The sequence below is a fragment of the Scomber scombrus genome, chromosome 14 (assembly GCF_963691925.1).
Source record: "Scomber scombrus chromosome 14, fScoSco1.1, whole genome shotgun sequence".
NCBI classification, from domain to species: Eukaryota; Metazoa; Chordata; class Actinopteri; order Scombriformes; family Scombridae; genus Scomber; species Scomber scombrus.
In genome coordinates this window covers 5,944,074-5,954,119 of record NC_084983.1, presented here as the reverse complement: position 1 = coordinate 5,954,119, position 10,046 = coordinate 5,944,074, and positions in this window count along the sequence as shown.

Here is a 10,046-nt window from a genome sequence, read left to right as displayed (position 1 = left end):
GAACTAAGAACATTTCCTCTAAATTATTTAGCACTAAGCTCCTCTGAGATTCCTTCTATTTCTATAGGGAAGTAAAATCTACACTCTAAGTATAAACCGATATTTAAAAGCACTTCCCCACCACACACACACACACACACACACACACACACACACACACACACACACACACACACACACACACACACACACACACACACACACACACACACACACACACACACACACACACACACACACACACACACACACACACTGTCTCTGCAGTGATCTCAGTATTTCATGTGATATTTCAGAAAAAATATACCATAATATCCACAATCCATATGATGATACAGCTGGTGCTTGCATTTAAGCACTGCAACAAATTGTCACATTGGCTCATTTAAAGTATTTAAACGCCTTGCACACGTGTGTTTAATTACCCTTAGCTTATTAGACCTTTTTCAGGTTGAAGTTGGATGGTCTTACCCTGAGACTTAAGTAAGGTCACAAAACAGTTTGTACTATTAATAATGACAGTGGGGTAAGTTGTACCATCGTAACAGGTGCAACAAAGCTAACTGGAGACTGAGCAAGAAGTTAGTTGAGCCCAGTTTGCACACACCCACACAGTTCTGACAAGAGGTGTACTCAGGCAGTATAAGTGAAAACACCAGTGTGGGTGGACTGTAGGTGTGCAGGGGCTTAAAATCAATGCAGTTTGGTATCCCTACTTTCATCCTCTACCCTCTAGCACCCTTATGTTTTCCATTCGAGCATGTCTGCCTCCTCTTACTTTGCAAATCCTTAAGAGGAGCTGGGAGTTTTTTCAGTCAGTTAAAGTCAAGTTAAAGAGTAGAGAGAGTAAAGTCCAATACTCCCTTAATACTGGTCTGATTTAACACCAATTTTGAGCTTTTCACTGCCCGTCTTGTCAAGAGAGGGGTGAGAAGGCCACCTAGTGAGGCTTTTTCAATTCGGTTTGAATGTCGGTTTCCGTTCTGTGAAGGTTAATCATGAATTTCGTGCAGCTCTGAGAGCTCTGTGACTCTCAGCTGGAGCTCGCCCTGATGAACGCAGGTACTGAGCGTCTACAATGCGTGTTTCCCTTCTGTGCCTGATGACTAGAGAAAATGGAAATTGCATTCACAGGCTCACAGGGAGCTTGCTTTCCTCCCCCTGTGATGGTCTGATCCCACAAGATCTGCAGTTAAACCTCAACTGTATAATCCAAAGTATAGTTAAATCATCTCTAAAATAGCTGTTTCTCTTGCTTTCATCCAATTTTCCCCAAATGTGGTACAATTAGATGAGCCCAAAAAGCTTTCTTATTCATTTTGTATTACAACATATTGTTTTCCCATAATTGGTGACAAATGCTCTCAGACTCTTCAACACATTGTGTAATTACAACCACATTTGGATAGCACATGCATACCATATCAGCTCCAAGTGACCATGCAAAACATGATGGCTTTGCGCCTATAAGTGACAATGACATGAAAAATGTAATGCAAGTTTGCACAGTTCAATCTACAAAGCCCAGGCGTGGCTGTTGTTGTCCGGGTTAAAAGGCCACAAAGTGACAGAAGCTAAACAATTCCCACCCCTCATTCATGCTGTGGTGAGGCAAACTCTGACTCATCGAGACACACAGAGCAATGAATCAGAGAGAAAAGGCCAGAGTGAATGTTGTGTGTCTGTGTGGGACAGCGTGGGAGGGGCGGTGGTGGTGGTGTAATATGTTCCCAAAACCACATCACAACACACAGCATCTGTAACCAACACTCCTGGGCAGATGTTTATCTCCAATCAATATGAACACAAACAGATTACAGCAAAGTCTTATCATCTGTCATCTGTTGCATCATGGCTCAAATAAATATACAGCTATTGTCCTGCTCGACCTGCTGTGGGGAGTAAAACCTGCAGAAGTCAACTGACTGAGCAGCTTTGAGCTTCAGAGGCAGTGGTCCAGTCAAAGCTGCGGCGATGATAATAAAACAGAGAAAACAGGCGGCTGTGCCCTTCCCACGCTTTGTAAGTGCTATCATAAAAGCACTCAAACATGTAAGGGCATATCTGATTTGCAAACCAAAATACGCTCAGCCTAAACAGTCTCTTTCAGTTGTTCACAAGTGGAGTATATTAAAGAGCCATTTGACACAAAATTATATCGCTTACAGTATGTGTCCAGGCTTTTTTTCTTTTAAAAAAAAAATAGCTGCCATGAACTGCAGATACATTGAGTGAAACAGGTTACACATTACTCATTGGATCTGCAGGTCATCATGAGATCAAAAAGCAGCATATTGCCTAATTTTCATGCACTGTTTGCATTTTGCATCCCTAAATTGAACGTTCACATAATCAAGGCTGACTATTTGAAAACGTGTTCAGACACTAGACACCGGTTGTTTTTATCATTGTTAAAACAGTGATCCGAGTAGAGTTATGCAAGCTGAGATTCTAAGTGCATGTCTAGTAATTCAGCGCCAGGAATGGTGCAAGCTGATCACACACATTATGCCAACCATATTGCCCCCACAGAACAAGACACTCCACACAGTAAATGTAAGACACAGATGCAGACATGCGTAATGCATGAGTGTTGAGCAAGTGTTCACATTGCAATGTGAGTGTGCATGTTGAGAGTATTTATGGCATATTGCACTGTGAATAATCACTCCACACACACACACACACACACACACACACACACACACACACACACACACACACACACACACACACACACACACACACACACACACACACACACACACACACACGTTTATGTGTACATTGATGCACACACTTCTGCACATGCACACACTGAACAATCTAGTTTCTACTGGCAGGACAAGGGAATGTCTTCTTGGCAGCTTATAACCTGTATCAGACTTCCTGCTTGGCTTGCACTGAGCGGGTAATGATATGTATACAATATTATTGCATGTATTAATAGAAGTGTACACTACAGTATTCACTTGACTGTTTTATTTGGTGTTAATAATGAGAAATCATTATGGTGGTGTTCTTTGCATCTACAAAAGATTTACTATCTCACTGCGTCTATTGATCACTGAGCAGGAGAGGATAGTGTATCGGTCAGTATTCTCCATTGGGAAGAGGCTGTTTACAGAGACCTTTGGATGCTGCACTTGGTAAACTTATTGACCAGTAACTAGTACAGTATGTTCAAATAAACCCTGCTCATGAATATCGACTGACAGCCCGTAAAATATTGATGGGTGTGCTCTTCTGGATTCTCAGTCTTGTGTTTTTGTCTGTTTCCCTGCGGACGTGTGGAAGGATGGACAGATGGAATTCATTTTAAATTGTCTGCACATAGTCAAAAACTCATCCAAAAAAGATCCAAGTTCATTGTTAATTTTAGTCATAGTTTTGTGTTTGATTGCAACCTTGTGATTCTGTTTTTCAAGCTACAGAATGTGGAAACAGTCCATAAAATCTGTAATAAAATTTCATTTCATTTCACGCATTAGTCATCATTTAACAGTTCGTTGGTTTATGTTTATTCAAACTTACATTTTAATTTATAAAGCAAACAAATACTGAAGTGTCCCCTATATACAGTGTAGGCGAAATGTCATTGCCTTTTCAAATTTCAAACATAAAGCAAAGCACTGAAACAAGCTGAACAAATAAAACTTTAATAAAGGCTATCATGTGTCTAGTTGTATTATAAGATTAGAATTTCAACTCTTTATAAATGTATGAATCAGATATTTTAAAAAGTCAAAGGGGAGAATCCATTTGTTGAAAAAAAAAATAAAACGTCATGACTCAATGATATTAAAGGACTCAATTTTCATTCTATTTATAGTATTTAAGCTCTAAATATAGTTTGACAGAATTCACATGATGTATGCTACTCAGAAAAGTATGAAGACTTCTTATTTTTAATTCTATATATAATAGGCTTTTTTGTCACAGCTGGACTTGACCCCGCTCATTTAACAAGCTGTTTGTGACCTGATGTGACTCGGGGTGTCACGTTGGAGCTCAGACCTTGACATTAATGAGCTGGAAATTGAATTGAGCCTCGGATCTCACGAGTTAAGTGACTCAAACAAGGCTCGTTGTGTCTCACATTTGTTGTTTGTTTGAAATAGAGGTTGGCGATATCCATCAATCAAGGCGCTACTTTTCATTTACACATTTCTGCAAGTGCTGCATGTTTTATTTTTTTTTCCAAGCATGGAAGAGGGTGAGGAGGGGGTTGCTGATGTGTGTTGGTGGCGGTGCTGATGGAGCCATCAAATCCTATCGTGAGGGCTGGTAGCCGACTGGGTGGTGAAAAGGCCTCTATATCAATCAGCTGTACGAGCAGAGGAGAACACATGGGCTCTGGAGCCTCCTACATCCCACACACAGCCTCCAATTAAACAATTAGGCGCCCAGGCTGCTCTAATTGGAACCATGGCTGGTCCTGCTGTAGAAGGGCCTCCACTACATCAACAGCCCTTCAGCTGCCCTACTCCATGCCCCTCAGCATGCCCTTGAGTTGAACTCTAACATCCCCATCGCTCTCTATCTCACTTCCCCCTCCTGCTCCTTCTTTCTCTCTCTTACTAAGTCTACATGTCCCTACTTCTCACTCTCACTCTCTCTCTCTTTCTCTCTCTCTCTCTCTCTCTCTCTCTCTCTCTCTCTCTCTCTCTCTCTCTCTCTCTCTCTCTCTCTCTCTCTCTCTCTCTCTCTCATCTTCTGTTTCTTATCTAATTGCAGCAGTCCATATGGAGGGCGAGAAAACTGCAGCGTTCGCAAACCTGGGTGTATTTCCTGTGGCTCCCGTGTCCTTTATTATGGCACGAGCTGCAACAATTCAACAGTAAGGATCCAGGATTGCTCCACACCAATGTGAACACTCCACCTTAATTTCGCAGATAGAAACAGTCGTAACAAATATTTTCTCGTGGTCTGGAAAAGTCGGCCCATGTAGGAACGGACGTTGTAAACCCTGAATAATTACACCCTGTGGAAACACAGTGTGAGTGCCGCTTCCTCGGATGTGGTCCGTCCCACAGTGTCACCGTGAGGAAAATGACAAAGCACCGTGTCACAGAGGAATGCCGGGCATGTTGTAGCCAGTCACCCAGGTCAGACTCCTGACAGCGGGCCAGTTTTATGATTTTTGCTGACTGCTGCTTTTGATGGTGTAATTCTGACAATGATCTCATTCTCTCCCTCTCTCTTGCCCGGTCTCAAGAGGCTTTGTGCTCAGCCTTCTTCTTCCCAGCGGCTGGCAGTCAAGAGGGAGAGGTAGGGAGGTGTGGGGGGGGATGCACATTTCATTAGCTTTCAATTCATATTGAATTTATTAATCCCATGCTGGTTCTGCGGTGTGGAAGGCTGCTTAAGAAGGGGAGGGGGGGAATATCGTCGATATAGACACCTTTTCCTCCATCTGCTTGCAATGTGTGTGCAATGCAAAAGTCTATGAAAGAGAGAGGGGGGGCGATGGAACCAAGAAGGCGGGAAAAGAGAGGGAGAATAACAACGACAGCCAAACAACAAGGGCTTGTGAAAAGACTGCAGCGGGAAAAAAGTGTGTCAGATCATTTACCAGCGGGGATGCACAACTTCGTCTTTTTAAAGGCAGCAGCCCTGCAGAAAGGCTCTTGTCTAGTCAGCACTGCAACAAAGGCACAGCTATGGCTTTATTTGTCTGCCTGGAATGTTCCTGTGTGCACAGGGGCAGCACCCGAACAACTAACCCTCAGCTCCATCAAGGGAGGGAACATGGCGCGAACCTCGACCGGACCTCACCCCCAGATAGAGAAGCAAAGCATTGTTGCAACAACTGAGCTGACAAGCACTTCACACTATTTAACTACAGAAGTGACTCAACAAAGAGCAGCTCTCTGCCCAACTGCCTCTGAATAACTCTGTTTGACGTCGTTCTGAAGAGACTCCTGTTGTAGTACACTGGTCCTGTTACAAAGCACGTTGGATTTGAGCAGGTGCCAGCTGACAAAGAACTGAAGTTTATCCGTCCTGTGTGAGGACAGCCCGCTAGCAGACAGCCTCTATTTTTGTTTTTTCATGCTGTAATGCCTTGTTGACCCGCAGTGCTAGCAGGTCATCAGGTTTTTTTTTTTTTTTTTTTACTGGTTCACAGTCTGCTTTGCATGAGCCCTCAATCAGCAAGCATTTACACAGTCCAGCCGGGCTGCTCAGACGGAGGCTGAGGGCCTGGAGCCAGCTGCACCCTCAGCAGTCTGCAGCCCTCTCAAGCTAATGACGAGGGGGCTGCTCCCACTTTGTCATATGAAGAACTCTCAATTTTGGCATTTCTGTGCTTGTGCCTGTGTGTGTGTGTGTGGGAGGAGCTGGGAGCTGCTTCATGTCAACTCTTTTTACACTGGCAGCTGAATAAGGTATAATGTTGGAGGAAGGCAGAACTGCTAACTTGAAGCAATTCACACCACAATTTCTGCCTGTTCAAAAAAGTTCAGGACCTGCTGATTTGAATGTTTACTTATATCATAAAATAAGATAAGAGATATTTTATTGTCCCCTTAGTGATTTTTTTTTCTTTGGCTCAGCATTGCTGCATCTCCCAAACATACTTATTCATTCATGCATAAGCCCAGGTTGCCACTGAAAAATGATGACATTTTTCTCTGCACACCCAACACATGCCAGTCAGCCACCCTCTCACATACTTTATCTGACAGAGATCAAACCATCCCAGCAACACCTATTAGACCCGCACCAGCCATCAATTCCTGATATTACATTTCACTCATTCATTTATAATCAGGAAAGTACAAAATACTCTATTCTTCTGCAGGCGTTGACTGGTAAAGAATTTATATGTTTCCCACTTTATATTTATCCCATTTCGTAGACCTAAAATAATGTCTTATTCACAGCACAACGACAAGTGACATTTCACCAACTAAATATCTCAAACTTGTTCTCTCCTTTAAAATTTTAAGGGGGCAATTTAACTATGTCTGGACTTCAGCCGAACAAGAGCCAATTAAACGTTGTGCATAGTTTCTGTGCTCCCCCCACTTCACGGGTCAAGTTTTATTTTCACCCACCTGGCTTACCAGTCAGCTGCGTCATTATGTCTTATGTCAAGCTTGATTTACTCTACTTTTTCCTAAATGCAACTCTATCCGCAGACTCTAGCGCTGGTATGTTTCTATTTCCATGTTCTGTTTTTCAGTTTCCTTATTTAAAGGCCAAAAGTGAAATACTTTATCAAACTCAGTAAAGAAACAATCTCACCAGTACATTTTTTAAAATGTGCTTTTATGTTTTTGCTCAGTGTCAATTGCAAAATTGGTAATTACCATCTAGAGAATATGAACCAAATAACAGAAAGCACTTGTATCATGCTCTTTTATAATTCAGGTCAGCCTCATGGCTCTTAAAACATTATATTATTGTAATTCAAGTACAACCTTGGCTCTCACCGTGTTTTTATTCCACATTTTAATAACCTTGCAGCCGGGGCCAAGTGCCATTATGCGAGTAAATGAATGGAATAAGTGCTTGTTCTCATTATTTTCAAAAGCTCTCCTCAATCCATCTTTGCACACTAGATTTGTGGGTGCTAAGACAAAAAGAAACGCTCAATAAGCATTATGTATCTATGTTTGTGTGTTTGTGAGATAGAGAGAGCGAGAGAGAGAGAGAAAGTGGAAGTGGAAGCACACATCTCTGTGCACTTTGACATGAGGGCTGGAGGAGGGCTGCTTTATTTGAACATGGCACGCTTGTTGACCCTCTTCATAACTATTCGTCCTCTGCAGAGGCTACAATGGGTTATTGCCACTTAACCTCTGTAAACACAAGTTATGCTGTTGAACTACAGACCTCGAAGTCATGATCTTAACTGCTGGATGCCTCAGCTGTGTCTGCCAGTGAAGGAAAAAAATACAAAAAGAAAACAACCTTCCTGCCCGGGTGGTCAATTTTATTGATTTACAGAAAGCTTTTCAAATAGGTCACGTGATTCTTGTGATTTCTCAGGAGCTCACCCTGTCTCTTATCCTGTATATACGTAAGGGTCATAGGACATACACAGCTACACACACACACACACACACACACACACACACACACCACACCACACACACACACACACACACACACACCACAACACACACACACACACCACAACACACACACACACACACACATCAGAGCCTGTAGCTACACATTTCTTCACATGTGCACCTTTAGTGTTTTCTGTTCTACTGTTTCAGCATATTAAATGATAACTGAGCTAATTTTCCATATGCATTACTGTGTTTATGTCATATTTGACCACAGGCCCTTATTAAATTCAGCCCATGTTCTCTCTCTGGCTAAATCTCAGATTTATTATTCACTTTCTCCAGGATTTAGTCACACAACAGTGAGACAGGGGCCCTCTGACAAATGCTCTCACTGTATGGCAGAATGGCAGGGACCACAGAGCACATCAAATCATATGTCTGAAGAGCAGTTGGCCAACCCCAAACTATCTTACACTCCCATTTCCCCAATGTTTATGAATGTTGCTGGGATAGAATATATATGACAGAATGTCTCTGTGGGACTAAGATAAGAGGGTGCTGGAGATAAGTGATAGAAAACCATCAACAGATATGATAGCAATCTGTATCCACATTAGTTACTCCGCTATGACAACTGCACTCATCGGCTGCGCTATTACTTTTTTCTGTTAAACAATCTTACACAGATGGTATCGTGTCACAATTGTTTTTCATATCAAGGAGAGTGATGATAAAGCGTGGGAAGCACCGAATGTGAGATTATCATTCATTCCTGTGGGAAGACTTAAGGTTAAGAAAGCTGCTCAATCCTTTAGGATCAGATGAAAACCACAAAGCTGATGTCGTAGACTGCACAATACAGCACAAAACTCCTGTTATTCATGGCATCGGTAATGGGTTTAAAGTGCTTGAGTAATTAACATATTTAAACAAGATCGTATCATTTATATCTGGAATGTTTCCTGGGTTTTTTCATATGAGGGGCAAATGCTTCTTTGGCATAGGAGCAGTTGCAATGCTGGGATATCTGAGAGGGTTAGTGGCTTCTGTCTGATGTCAACAGTGTCTTTGTGCAAGTTACTGAATGAACAAACACTGAAAAAGACCTGCTTCAAGTGTCCACACAGTTTTCATCTTCTGCAAGTCATGTTGTCATATCTTCATATGACATATGAATATGTGGAACAAACTGATCTCCTCACATGTTGCTGTTTGGTACAGTATTATCACCCTTCAGGCTACCACGCCTTCATGACCCCATCAGCGTTTCAGGAGTAGTCAGCTGTTTTGTGGTCTCTGGGCCTGCTGTCATCACCACCTTTATGGTTATGGTGATGGTTTTCACCAGCTCTCACTTTCAGTTTGTGCAAACAGGAAATGTTACATATGGTTCTATAATTGTGGGCTCTGATTTACAAGCACACAACCAGATATTTACAGTGTATTTTCAGAAACTATGAGGCAAACTTTATAAAATAACAAAATAACTGTTAAGAATAACAGAGACATGGTGTAATTCTTGGATCACATAGCAATGGCAGTGGGATTACTTAAAGAAATACTGAATAAAGTTGTGCATTAAGAGAGCATAATTGCTCATTATTGAGTCACAGGATAACAAAAGAAATTATTGGCTGGCTGGCCAACCAGTTGCTGTTCATTTCTAAAAATAAACTACCATGACTAAAGACAGCTTATATTGTATTATAATTAGGAAGCATTTCACAGTGATAGGACAAGGACTTGCTAAAAACTCATTAGTAATATTTAATAAACCTACAGCGCTCACACTTGGAAATAGAGGAAGTAATATTCAGACTGGGAGTGTGCCCTGGGGTAAAATTGAAAGGAAAAGTTCTGCTGGCTGAATTTAGTTTAAATTCCTGGGTTGCCTGAAGTATTGACTGTACATAACAGAATATTTCAAGAAAGAGAGAGAGAGAGAGGAGAGAGAGAGAGAGAGAGAGAGAGAGAGAGAGAGAGAGAGAGAGAGAGAGAGAGAGAGAGAGAGAGAGAGAG